This window comes from Bombina bombina, chromosome 2, assembly GCF_027579735.1.
Source record: "Bombina bombina isolate aBomBom1 chromosome 2, aBomBom1.pri, whole genome shotgun sequence".
Taxonomy (NCBI): Eukaryota; Metazoa; Chordata; class Amphibia; order Anura; family Bombinatoridae; genus Bombina; species Bombina bombina.
The window spans coordinates 942311126-942324578 of NC_069500.1; positions in this window are offsets into that span (position 1 = coordinate 942311126).

Here is a 13453-nt window from a genome sequence, read left to right on the forward strand (position 1 = left end):
CAATAACTCCTCACACATTAATCGTCCCAGTTAACAATAGAACTAAATACTAACCAATACCAAAAAATCATTTTTACCATTAAAGGGACAGTCTACACCAGAATTGTTATGGTTTTAAAAGATAGATAAAACCTTTTTTACCCATTCCCCAGTTTTGCATAACCAGTTATATTTATATATTTTTTACCTCCGATTATCTTGTATCTGAGCCTCTGCAAACTGCCCCTTTTTTCAGTTCTTTTGACAGACTTGCAATTTAGCCAATCAGTGATAGCTCCCAGGTAACTTCACGTGCATGAGCACAGTGTTATCTATATGAAATTAATGAACTAACACCCTCTAGTAGTGAAAAACCTGTTAAAATGCATTCTTAAGAGGCGGCCTTCAAGGTCTAAGAAATTAGCATATGAACCTCCTAGGTTAAGCTTTCAACTAAGAATACCAAGAGAACAAAGCAAAATTGGTAATAAAATTACATGCCCTATCTGAATCACGAAAGTTTATTTTGGACTAGACTGTCCCTTTAAGTGAAATTAAAGCTTGAACTTATAATTAAAAAAAAATAATCTAAAAGAAAAAAGGCCCATCTTTCAAATGAAAGGCAAATAGGGATAATATTTAACCCGACATATAGGGGCCACTTTAATAAAGTCTGGCAGACATCGCTGAATGCGGACAACATATGCCGTCTGCATTCAGCATTGCACAAGCAGTTCTAGTAACTGCTTGTGCAATGCCTCCCCCTGCAGAATCGCGGCCAATTGACTGCTAGCAGGGGTTGTCAATCCACCCGACTGTTGATTGCTGTAAGTCTCTCATGGGCGGAGGATCCAGTTAAGGAGCAGCGGTCATAAGACTGCTGTTTCCGGCAAGCCTAAAGGCTCACACGGAAACAGCTACATTGGGGCCCAATTGACAGGTTATTAATCAGCCCCTAAATGTAGGTAAAAATAAACACATACAAGAGAATAACTGAAGGGCTGGTTAAATCATCAGTAATTGAAGCTTACTAGTGCATGGTCAGAATAAAGACTACAGGGAATAAAGTAAAAACACTGCTGTAGAAAGTCTGGCGACTAAAACCCAAGGGGAATAAACATTCAAGGCCAGTAAAGTGTCATGTGCTACTGCATCACAACAGTTCATGCTTACCTGGTATAATGTCACAGGGGCTAAATGCTTAAGTATTGTTCCTGTTGTAGATTAGTAGCAGGTGGTTGTAAAGGCATCTGTAGAATAAATAAAACACTTAGAAGCAGGGGTGGGCAATTATTGGCCCTCCTGATGTTATGGACTACATCTCCCATAATGCTCTTTCAGCCATAATGCTGGCAAAGCATCATGGGAGATTTAGTCCATAACATCTGGAAGGCCGGAAATTGCCCACCCCTGACTTAGTAAGGAACAAAACAACTATGTTTTTGGTGCATTAAGTGTACCAAGTACAGAGTTCTTGATGCTTTTTCTATTTGAACAGAACACATTAGGGACAGATAGATAATCCCTTCATTACCCATTCCCCAGTTTTGCATAACCAAGTTATATTAATACACTTTTTACCTCTGATTACCTTGTATTTAAACCTCTGCAAACTGTCCCCTTATTTCAACAGACTTGCATTTTAGCCAATTAGTGCTTACTCCTAGGTAACTTCACATGCATGAGCTCAATGTAATCTGACACATATGAACGCCCTCTAGTGGTCAAAATGCATTCAGATTAGAGGGGGCCTTCAAGGTCTAGGAAATTAGCATATGATCTTACCTAGGATTATCTTTCAACTGTCCCTTTAAGCATAACTTATACATAAACACAGTTAAGCATTTAGGAAAATAAACTATGCAGATAAAACCTTAAGGGTCCAAGGTTAAATATTGTCACAACTAAACACACTAGGGCAAAATACCAAAGGCTCTATTATAAATTGACTAGAGGAACGGGATTACAGTCTGCTTCAGCTTTCCATGAGCACAGTAAGTGGGAGCAGCCACACTCTGCTCCCAAAAACCATAGGGCACAGTCCACACAGACTGCAATGTGTGCCTCTTGCCATTGTTTGTTCACATCTCATTTCCAGAGATTTTAATCTTACCAGTAGATCCCTTGCACTCAGTGGGAAAGCCAACAAGGAAAACCAAATAAGTAATAGTGCATAAAAACTAACATTTCCAGACTTACCCATCTGGAAACATCTTGTTTGCTTATGCAAACTGAAAAACTTACCAACAGGTTACGTCTCAAAGTCTAAGTCTCCAGATGGGAACCAGCTTACCCACTTGCTTCATACTCACTACACATGCGGTCACAAACAGAACATAAAGGTACAATATGCCAAAGGCTCATGATGTAGATACATACGTATCAGACTATGGAACAGATTGCATTCTGCCTACTTACCCGCAAACAGGGAAGTGGAAGCAGTCGGCCGCCCTGCTTCCACTGTCCATGAATGCAGTAAGCAACACAGAATGCAATGCATACCAGATAGATATGTGCATTCAGAGGTTCACAAAACCTTCAGATGCACATGCCTACAAATCTCACTGTCTGTATGAGATTTTATTTAGCGCTACAACCCTTATATCCAGAAGTGACAGCCCATGAAGCAAGCACTCGACAAAGTGGTAAGTAACGACCTCAGCAGCAGCTTAAACATCTGTTCCAATGTAGGCGATGTCATCAAGAAGCCTCTCTCCAAGACGGTGCCATCACAGGAACCCGTTTACCCCAATTGCTTCATACTTACTACACATTCAGCCACAAACAAAATATAAAGGGACAATATGCCAAAGGCTCATGATTTAGATACATACGTACCTGACTATGGAACAGATTGGATTCTGCCCAGCTTCCCACAAACACGGGAGTGGAAGCAGTTGGCCACCCTGCTTCCACTGTCCATGAATGCAGTCAGCAAACACAGAATGCAATGCGTACCAGATGAGAGATGTGCATTCAGAAGTTAACAAAATCTCTGAATGCACATGCCTACAAATCTCACTGTCCATATGAGATTTTATTTAACGCTACATTCCTTATATTCAGGAGTGACATCCAATGAAGCAAACACTCGACAAAGGGGTAACATACTTGGCGGCAGAAGCAGGACACGACCTCGGCAGCAGTTTTAATCATCTGTTCCACTGAAGGCGATGTCATCAGGAAGCCATCACGAACCTGCTTACCCAATTGCTAAGAACTCACTACACATGCAGTCACAAAGAACATAAAGGGACAATATGCCAAAGGCTCATTTTGTAGATACATGCGTATCTGACTATGGAACAGATTGGATTCTGCCTAGCTTCCCACAAACATGGGAGTGGAAACAGTCGGCCGCCCTGCTTCCACTGTCCATGAAAGCAGTCAGCAAACACAGAATGCAATGCGTACCAGATATGTGCATTCAGAGGATCACAAAACCTCTGAATGCACACGCCCACAAATCTTACTGTACGTATGAGATTTTATTTAACGCTACATCCCTTATATTCAGGAGTAACAGCCCATGAAGCAAACACTCGACAAAGGGGCTAAAATAGGACAGCCAAATGGTTAGCTGCTTCAAAAAAAAAAAAAAAAAAAAAAAAAAAAAAAAAAACACAACACCCCATTTAAAAGTTATTGTTGACAAAATATTAACAGCGTGGAAATAACTGATGCATACATTTTAGTAAAAACACCTCAAATTCTAAATTGAAAAAAAAAAAAAAACAAAAACAAAAAAACACTGATAAATAGAATAGTTTGTCTCTTTACATACAAACACCATGCTGAGTGGTGCCTTGCAGATAAGTCAGATGATGTCTTAAGTACTTCTAAAACCCCAATAAAAAACACTCAAAAACAACCACCCCCCACCAAGAAAAAATAAAGGGCATGAGGGTGTTAAAATAAAAATTTTTAAAAAAAAAATCATAAACTCAAACAAGAAAGAAAAAAAATTGTTTCATGTCCCTTTAAAATGGTAGTTGCTCTTTGGGAAAAGGAGTATTCATTAGAGAGAATAGTGCACATCATGACTTCTGCTGTGGTAAGACTGGAGCGCACTACTCAGTTTACTGGCTGCGCTTGAGAAGGAATCTTATTCTATAAAGTTAGGGTCTCTTTACACTGGTTAATTCTTACCTGTGAAATCATGAGACATGTGGTAGAAGTTTCTTCTGGTTATGGGATATGCACTGTAAGGCCATTGGCTCCAATTAGCCAGTGCTCTGGGACCACCTGCAGATTATAGGTGTGTAAGCAAAAACACCAAACTACACAACAATTTACACATATAAGAAACAAAAGTTTACAAAGCAGGTGTCCTTCATTCAAGATATAACTTACAACAGTAAAAATGCCAAAAAAGCTCAGCATTCATATTCCTTGTCAGGTAAAGGCACCACCAACTACTACAATTTTGCCAGATTCCACTGCCTGGTTCTTAAATGTTAAACAGATTTGTTGACCCCTGGGTTAAGCAATGTTGATATATAGAAGGAAGTGTACTGCTAGTCACTTGATCAGACTACAGGAAAATATTGAGCCCCATGGGAGGACAATTTTAAGGTTACATTTGGGGGGGGGGTTAAAAAAAAGATATACATAGTATCCCACTGTAGAGTTTATTTCAGAAGGACAGGACAGAGTTTTAAGTGAATCAAAATTCCTTTTATTTGTCATTTTCAAAAAAAAACAGTACTCTCCCATTCAGAGACCTAAACAATGCAACAGACCATATTTAGAAAGTTTTAACATGAAAGTACAATTTTCATTTTCTTACCAGGTAGCTTATAGCTCTCAGCCACATGTTCAGTATCTCTCCTCAGTCAGTAGTAACATGAGAGCAAGCCTGCTGGCTTAAGTAGGCTTAACTAATTATCAGACACCTGTATCCTATTAGGTCTGCAGTCTCTGCACTGATTACAGACCCTCCCAGCATCTTGTCTATAGAAAGGATACTCTTTAACCCAGAGCTTTCCAAACTTTTCATGTTGGTGACACACTTTTTAGACCTACATCATTTCGCGACACGGTAATTCAGTTGTACTAGCAAACAGGAGGTTAAACTAACTTGTTTTAAGAGATATGGACACATACATAAATGATATAATAACAAAATGTATTTACAAGTAACAGTAAGTATGTGCAAGAATTAAAAAAAGTTTAATATCACTAATAGCTACTTACTATTTTAATGGGATGTATGAGGTTGATGGGATGAACAGTTTCGGAATATTTGGTGGAATATTAGATAAAGACACTCGCATTTCATCATCAAGCATTTTTTAGCTTCCACTTCCTATCCATATATCAAGAACAGGAGCAGCAATGCACTACTGGGAGCTAGTTGCAAAAAAATCCCACTGACTTCTGCTCAGCGTTTAAGCTGCCACCCTCAGAGCTCTGTGAGTCAGACTGACTACTGCCCGGGCTGCAAACACACTGCTGTCCCACTCACTGGCTACACGTGCAGTCACAAGCCAATGTGTCGCCAATGGTAATACTTTCAGTTCCCACTGAGCTGTGCCAATTGGTTAAGATGATCTGTGACCCTCTAGGTATCAATCACGTGTCAACCATGTGATATCTGTGTAGCAGGCAGGTGGAAAGTCAGAAACCAAAAAACTATTAAAAAAAAAAAAATTAAATTTAAAAAAATTTGTGCTGAAGCAGGGACACACCTACACACTGCTGCCGACACACTAGTGTGTCCCGACACACAGTTTGGAAAGCACTGCTTTAACCCTTTCAGAGTCATTCAGGCAAAACAATTTGTAAACTCCATTATACCCACTAATAGCAATAAAGGGCATTACAGGTTTACCACACTGAGCGTGGAGGGCCTGTAACAAAATTAAAGGGACACTGAACCCAAATTTTTTCTTTAGTGATTCAGATAGAGCATGCAATTTTAAACAACTTTCTAATTTACTCCTATTATCAAATGTTCTTCATTCTCTTGGTATCTTTATTTGAAATGCAAGAATTTACGTTTAGATACCGGCCAATTTTTGGTGAACAACCTGGGTTGTTCTTGCTGATTGGTGGATAAAATCACCCACCAATAAACAAGTGCTGTCCATGGTCTGAACCAAAAAAAAGCTTAGATGCCTTCTTTTTCAAATAAAGATAGCAAGAGAACAAAGAAAAATTGATAATAGGAGTAAATTAGAAAGTTGCTTACAATGGCATGCTCTATCTGAATCAGAAAATTAATTAAAAAATTTGGGTTCAGTGTCCCTTTAACCCTTTAATGACCACAGCACTTTTCCATTTTCTGTCCGTTTGGGACCAAGGCTATTTTTACATTTTTGCGGTGTTTGTGTTTAGCTGCAACTTTCCTCTTAATCATTTACTGTACCCACACATATTATATACCGTTTTTCTCGCCATTAAATGGACTTTCTCAAGATATCATTATTTTCCTCATATCTTATAATTTACTATAAAAAAAACTATAAAATATCAGGAAAAAATGGAAAAAAACACACTTTTTCTAACTTTGACCCCCCCCCAAAAAAACACCCATGCTAAATAGTTTCTAAATTTTATCCTGAGTTTAGAAATACACAATGTTTAAATGTTCTTTGCTTTTTTGCAAGTTATAGGGCCATAAATACAAGTAGCACTTTGCTATTTCCAAACCACTTTTTTTCAAAATTAGCGCTAGTTACATTGGGACACTGATATCTTTCAGGAATCCCTGAATATCCATTGACATGTATATATTTTATTTAGAAGACATCCCAAAGTATTGATCTAGGCCCATTTTGGTATATTTCATGCCACCATTTCACCGCCAAATGCGATCAAATAAAAAAAAAACGCTCACTTTTTCACAATTTTAGGTTTCTCACTGAAATTATTTACAAACAACTTGTGCAATTATGGCACAAATGGTTGTAAAAGCTTCTCTGGGATTCCCTTTATTCATAAATAGCAGACATATATGGTTTTGGCATTGCTTTTTGGTAATTAGAAGGCCACAAAATGCCACTGCGCACAACACGTGTATTATGCCCAGCAGTGAAGGGGTTAATTAGGGAGCTTGTAGGGAGCTTGTAGGGTTATGTTTAGCTTTAGTGTAGTGTAGTAGACAACCCAAAGTATTGATCTAGGCCCATTTTGGTATATTTCATGCCACCATTTCCCCGCCAAATGCGATCAAATAAAAAAAAATATTGTTCACTTTTTCACAAACTTTAGTTTTCTCACTGAAATTATTTACAAACAGCTTGTGCAATTATGGCACAAATGGTTGTAAATGCTTCTCTGGGATCCCCTTTGTTCAGAAATAGCAGACATCTATGGCTTTGGCGTTGCTTTTTGGTATTTAGAAGGCCACAAAATGCCGCTGCTCATCACACGTGTATTATGTCTAGCAGTGAAGGGGTTAGTCAGGTAGCTTGTAGGGAGCTTGCAGGGTTAATTTTAGCTTTAGTGTAGAGATCAGCCTCCCACCTGACACATCAGACCCCCTGATCCCTCCCAAACAGTGCTCTTCCCTCTCCCACCCCACAATTGTCCCCGCCATCTTAAGTACTGGCAGAAAGTCTGCCAGTACTAAAATAAAAGATATTTTTTAAAAAATATATATTTTTTTTAGCATATTAACATATGCTGATGTGTAGGATTCCCCCCTTAGCCCCCAACCTCCCTGATCCCCCCAAACAGCTCTCTAACCCTCCCCCTCTACCTTACTGAGAGCCATCTTGGGTACTGGCAGCTGTCTGCCAGTACCCAGTTTCTGCAAAAAAAAGCTTTATATTTTTTTTTTATTTATTTTTTTCTATAGTGTAGCTTCCCCCCCACAGAACAACCCCCCTCCACCTCCCAGATCACTTTGATTTTTAATAAAAAATATTTTACCCAACGTTTATTTGTAACTGTTTTCTGTAGTGTAGCCGCTCCCACCCGCATCCACCGCGTGCACACGCCCGCCCCCGCCTTTCCGTGCTCGCGCGCGCATCTGTGCGCGCCCCCCGGCAATCCCGCCCACGATCCCGCCTCCCGCGATGTCATATGGCCCATCGATGGCCGCCTACCTGCCTCCCACGTAAGCTCTCACCCACCAACGATACCGGCCATCGATGTCCGGTGCAGAGAGGGCCACAGAGTGTCTCTCTCTGCATCGGATGGCCAAGGGGGGTTATTGCAGGATGCCTCAATATCGAGGCATCACTGCAATAACCGGAAAGCGTCTGGAAGCGATCAGGATTGCTTCCAGCTGCTTTCCAGACCAAGGACGTACGCCATACGTCCTCGGTCATTAACTGTATTTTTTTTGAGGACGTATGGCGTACGTCCTTGGTCTTTAAGGGGTTAAGGGCTAACTGACTTGAAGTCTGGCGTTTGCTATGTGTGTGTTTGTTACTTTGTTGTTAGTGGAGGGGCAGAGAGTGTGCTTTCCTTTATAGGTCCATGTTGCAGTAGTTCTAGCCTATTTTCCTGCTTTCAGACTTCAAGAGGATGTTTTTCTTGTGCCGAGAGATTGTCTTGAAATCAGGATTGCAGCATGGATCATGCTAGACGTAATTCTGTGCCCCCCGGGCAGTACGGGGTGGAGGATGAGGGTTCAACCAGAAGGAGAGCGCCTGCAAGGGAAAGCGTGGCAAGTTCATAAGGCAGTGAGGTTGTACCATCTACCCATAAGCCCTGATCCCCTGTAGTGCACATGACCAGGCCTAGAAAAAATACTAAGGGAAAAAGCAGTACTCCTGCTTAGCCCCAGACAGTAAACGGCTGCCCCCCTGGTAGTAGGGTAGGTGGTTGCAGAACAGGCCCATTCCAGCCTTACTCAGCCCCATGCTCAGATTGGTCTTACTAATCAGGCCAGCTTACAGCAGGACTTGGCCCAGTTGTCAACCTACCCTTATGGCTCATTATGGGGTCCAGTCTATCCCTACCATTACGGCCCAGCAGGCGGCCCAGATGTCACAAACCCTCATCGCGCCCATTGGCGCCTCACAGGCCTTGCCGTCTTTGCCCCCAGCTGCCCTGGCGACTGTGCTGGTCATCGCTCCTTCAGGGACTAGGGCGGGTCTGGTCGGCTCCAGGAGGGAAGGGGAGGCGGTAGGCCTTGTGGGCCCCAGTGCGGCAAGCAGTGACGTCATTACGTCAGGCCCCGCCCCCAAGCATGACGCAGTGCATGCATCATCTCCGTCGGATTCCGAAAGCGGAAGTGATCGTGGCAGCAAGCGTGGAAGATGGAGGAACAGAAGCAGGCCCAATTCTCCTCACAGAGCCCCTAGTAAGTTGGTGAGACTCCGGGGGAGGATAATGCTCCGGGGGGAGGGGCGGGAAACGGAGTAGGCCACAGGAACACAGCGTTGTGCTTGGAAAGGGGCAGACTTAATGATAAAACAGGCTTGGGTGCAGCCCCAGAGGCGTATGCGACGGTTGGTGTGAGAACGGTGGAAAATAGAGACAGGGGTGCTGGGTATGAGCCGCTAGATGCGGAGCAATTAGCGGGTTACAGTTTGTCTGGCAATATGGGGCAAGGTTCGCAAATTTCAGATACGCAGTGGAGAGGATTCATGAGGGGTGCGAACGTGTCTGGTGTGCAGGAAGGAGGTGCGCATGTCTCATTAGAAAGCTCAGGATCTCAGGGTACAGGTCATTTGAGTGCATGGGGCCTACATGGGTCTGGTGTAAATGCAGACTGGTACAAATTAATGGCAGCAGGATATGAGTGGCAGTACGGGGCAGGGATCTGCAAGGGAGGTAGGCCCCCTTGGTTCACTGTCTTCTTCCCAAAGTATTCAACATCTTTTTATTACCCACAGGGTGTTGCCAGTGAGACTTCAGGTGCCAGCATGCCAGGACAAAGCACGCAGCCAGAAGGGGGTGCACAGCAGATGGCAGGAATCACAGCTGCGTCAGAGGAGGTGCCTTCCACTTCTGTAGCAGCGACCCAGGCGGCGCCGACCTGTGAGTTATGGCCTAACACATACACACACACTGATATCTATCTATCTATTGGGTACTTATAGAGCGCAAACTAATCACCCGTGAGGGTCTCAAGGCACTAAGTGAAAGGGGATAGGAGAAGGGGGGGGAGGGGATGGGCATTCAGTCGAAGAGCCAGGTTTTGAGGTCCTTTCTGAACTTTGTAAGGGAGGTGGATTGTCTGAGGTGCAGCAGGAGGGTGTTCCATGTCTTTGCTGCCATGTGGGAGAAGGATCTTCCGCCCGCTGTGGATTTGCTGATGCGGGGGATAACTGTGAGTGCTTGGTCGGCCAATCGGAGTTGTCTGGCGGGGGTGTAGAAATTTACGCGGTGGTTGAGGTATTCGGGTCCGATATTGTGTAGGGCCTTGAACGCGTGGGTAAGGAGCTTGAAGGTGATTCTCTTGTTGATGGGGAGCCAGTGAAGGTTCCTTAGGTGTTTGGTGATGTGGCATTGGAGAGGGATGTCAAGGATGAGTCTGCCTGAGGCATTCTGGATACGTTGGAGTATCTTTTGGAGTTTGATGGTGGAGGCGGCGTAGAGTGCATTGCCGTAGTCTAACCGGCTGCTGACGAGGTAACCGGCTACTGACGAGGGCGTGGGTGACTGTTTTCTTGGTTTCCGTAGGAGCTAATCTTCTAGTGGGTCAGATTTAGAAAATGAGAAATAACTGGGTTTAGTGGGCAAAGGTCAGCAAAGTATGTTTAAGATGATTAAGAAAATGTTTGCAGCGCAGGCCCAGAATAACTGCAGCAGGGCCTCCAGAGGCAGCAGGGCAACAGTTAGTAGTATACAATGGGCCAATTACAGGGCAAACCGTACCCAGGAAGGTAGCAGCTCAAGGAAACACATATCCTTGCATGGTTCATTCCTTGTATGGACATTTAAAAACTAAGGTCATAAAAAAGATACAAGAAGGGCATTATGTCAACATCTTCGAGCTCTCAGCGGAAGCTTATAGAAATAAGGAGAGGCCTGATGGCGGCACCGGCCCTAAAAGGGTACGGAGGCCTGAGACATGCGAAGAATGGCAGCGGTGCTTTAGGGTCTTGGCAACATGTTATGTTGACAAATGGCCGGCACAGGTTCAAAACCTTTATAAGTATGCAGACACTATTGATAACATATACAAGAGGTTTAAAGAAGGCGCATGGCAGGACTACAACATGGCCTTCCGTAGGAAGATGGTGGGGAACTCATTACTCCACTTTGGCACACAGGATATACACCTGTGCTCTAAGATGGATTCAGATCTCCCCCAGCTGGTGCCATGTCTGGGCCTTCTCACTCCTTAAAAAACACGTCAATTTGAAATAAAGATAATTATCTTTTATAAAGACAGACAGACTGGCAGTCAGACAGAGAGGCAGGTGACCTTATCCGTGTATACTTTTTGTCATGGGTCAGTACTGGTATTTTTTATTTATTCATTTGCGGTCAAAATTTTAACCCCATTTTAGCTCTTCCATTGCTTACAAAGCTGTGAATGAAGGCATGAGCAAGCTTAATTCACGCTGGGTACAAATAGAAAATGCCTATCGCCATACTACTCTGAATGCACCCAATCCAGGGACGTGCACTCATAGGAGGCAGGGGAGGCAGCGCCTTCCCTGCCATATGTGGCCAAAGCAAGTGAAGGATATATAGATTAATCAGAAGGAGGATGCAGTGAGCAGGGTCATGTGACACAACTGGAAGCTGAGGTAACCTAAGAACAGATGACACCAAGCAGAAGAGTAAAGTAGTATTCTACATCTCTTGTGATTCACAAATTGTGTTCAGAAGCAGCTCATTAACAGGGGGACAGTAAGTGAGCATAACCCAATACTGACAGGAACAGGAATTCAAAGGGCCAATTTAAAACCCAGAGTTTGAAGTTAAGTTATTTAAATCAAAGTTTTTGACATTGAATATTGCTAAGCCTCCCTTTTTCATGGTTATTTGATTTAATTAGGTACAAACTCCATATATGTTATGTCTGTTCAGTCAGAGGATGCAGTATCTATTTTTATTTTTCTCTGTGTCTCCATTTATTTAAAGACTGTTGTTAACTTGTAATTCACAAATCAATTGAAAGTTGCTGCATTGTGTTTTTAATATGTGCTGCTTTTATACAAGTTTATATTAATAAAAGAAGATAATGAGTCATTTAAAAAATATATGTAATTATTGCAGTTGTTAAATGTTTTTAGAAATAATGCCACTGTAAAGTAACTGGTTAACACATAGTCAAAGGGAGACATTTAAAATTAAACTTTCATGATTGAGGTAGAGCATGCTATTTTAATAGACTTTTCTAGTTATTTATATTTTGAAAATTAGCATTAACTGTTACTGGCCCCATGTCAGCAAATTAAATTAGTTTTTGAAAGGAACATGAAAGTCATAATTAAATTTCCATCATTCAGATAGAAATTGCACACACAAAAAATAAAAATAAACTTTATATTTTACTTTTAGTATTATGTACTTCATTCTTTTGCTATCCTTTGGTGTCCTTTGTTGAAGAGCATACCTAAGTGGGATGTGCACGTGCGTTTCTTGAGCACCATATTGCAGCAGCTGTGTTGGCAGTATTGATAACTTGTCCTTTGTGTAAAATTTGTATGGTAAATTATTTCTATTTTTACAATACAGTAGTGAGTATTATTATTATTATACTTTATTTATGAAGCGCCAACATATTCCGCAGCGCTGTCCATGGATACAATTCATTTAAATAAAACAATACAAGACTTGTAAAAGACAGGACAAAATTTACAAACACATACAGGAGGGATTGAGGACCCTATTCCCGTGGGAACTTAGTAGAGAAGAGATTGTGTATCATTCTAATTGCTAAGTAACTGGCACTGTGCCACAGAATTGTGTGAGTGTGTATGTGATCAGAGTGTGTGTGGGTGTCAGTGAGCAGAGTATGTGTGCTTTATTCTCCAGGTAATCAATACATTTCCGATGAGCTGGTGCTTTGGTGTAGTGTTTCTCAACCATGGTCCTCAAGTACCCCCAACAGGCCAGGTTTTCATTATAGCTGAATCAGTGCACAGGTGAAATAATAAGCTGATCAGTAACTCAGTGGATACTAACTTGCTCTCACCCATCAGCTGATTATTTCACCTGTGCACTGGTTCAGCTATCATTTAAATCTGCCCTGTTGGGGGTACTTGCCGCCCTCTTTATATGCGTTTTTCAGGCGTATCATATCTAGTGCCTCACCAGCCTCTGACCTCACTGCACATCACTGACCCAATCCCATCTGATCTCGGAAGTTAAGCAGGTTCAGGCCCGGACAGTACCTGGATGGGTGACTGCCTGGGAACACCGAGTGCGGTAGGCTGTTTACTTTGATTTTTTAAAACAACTATGCATGCGTAATATCTTCCGAAAGTGGCGATATTCATTGAAACAACTGTATCTTGCAATTCCTTAAAAAACACGTCAATTTGAAATAAAGATAAATATATTTTGTAAAGACAGACAGACAGACTGGCAGACAGGCAGGCAGGCAGACAGAGAG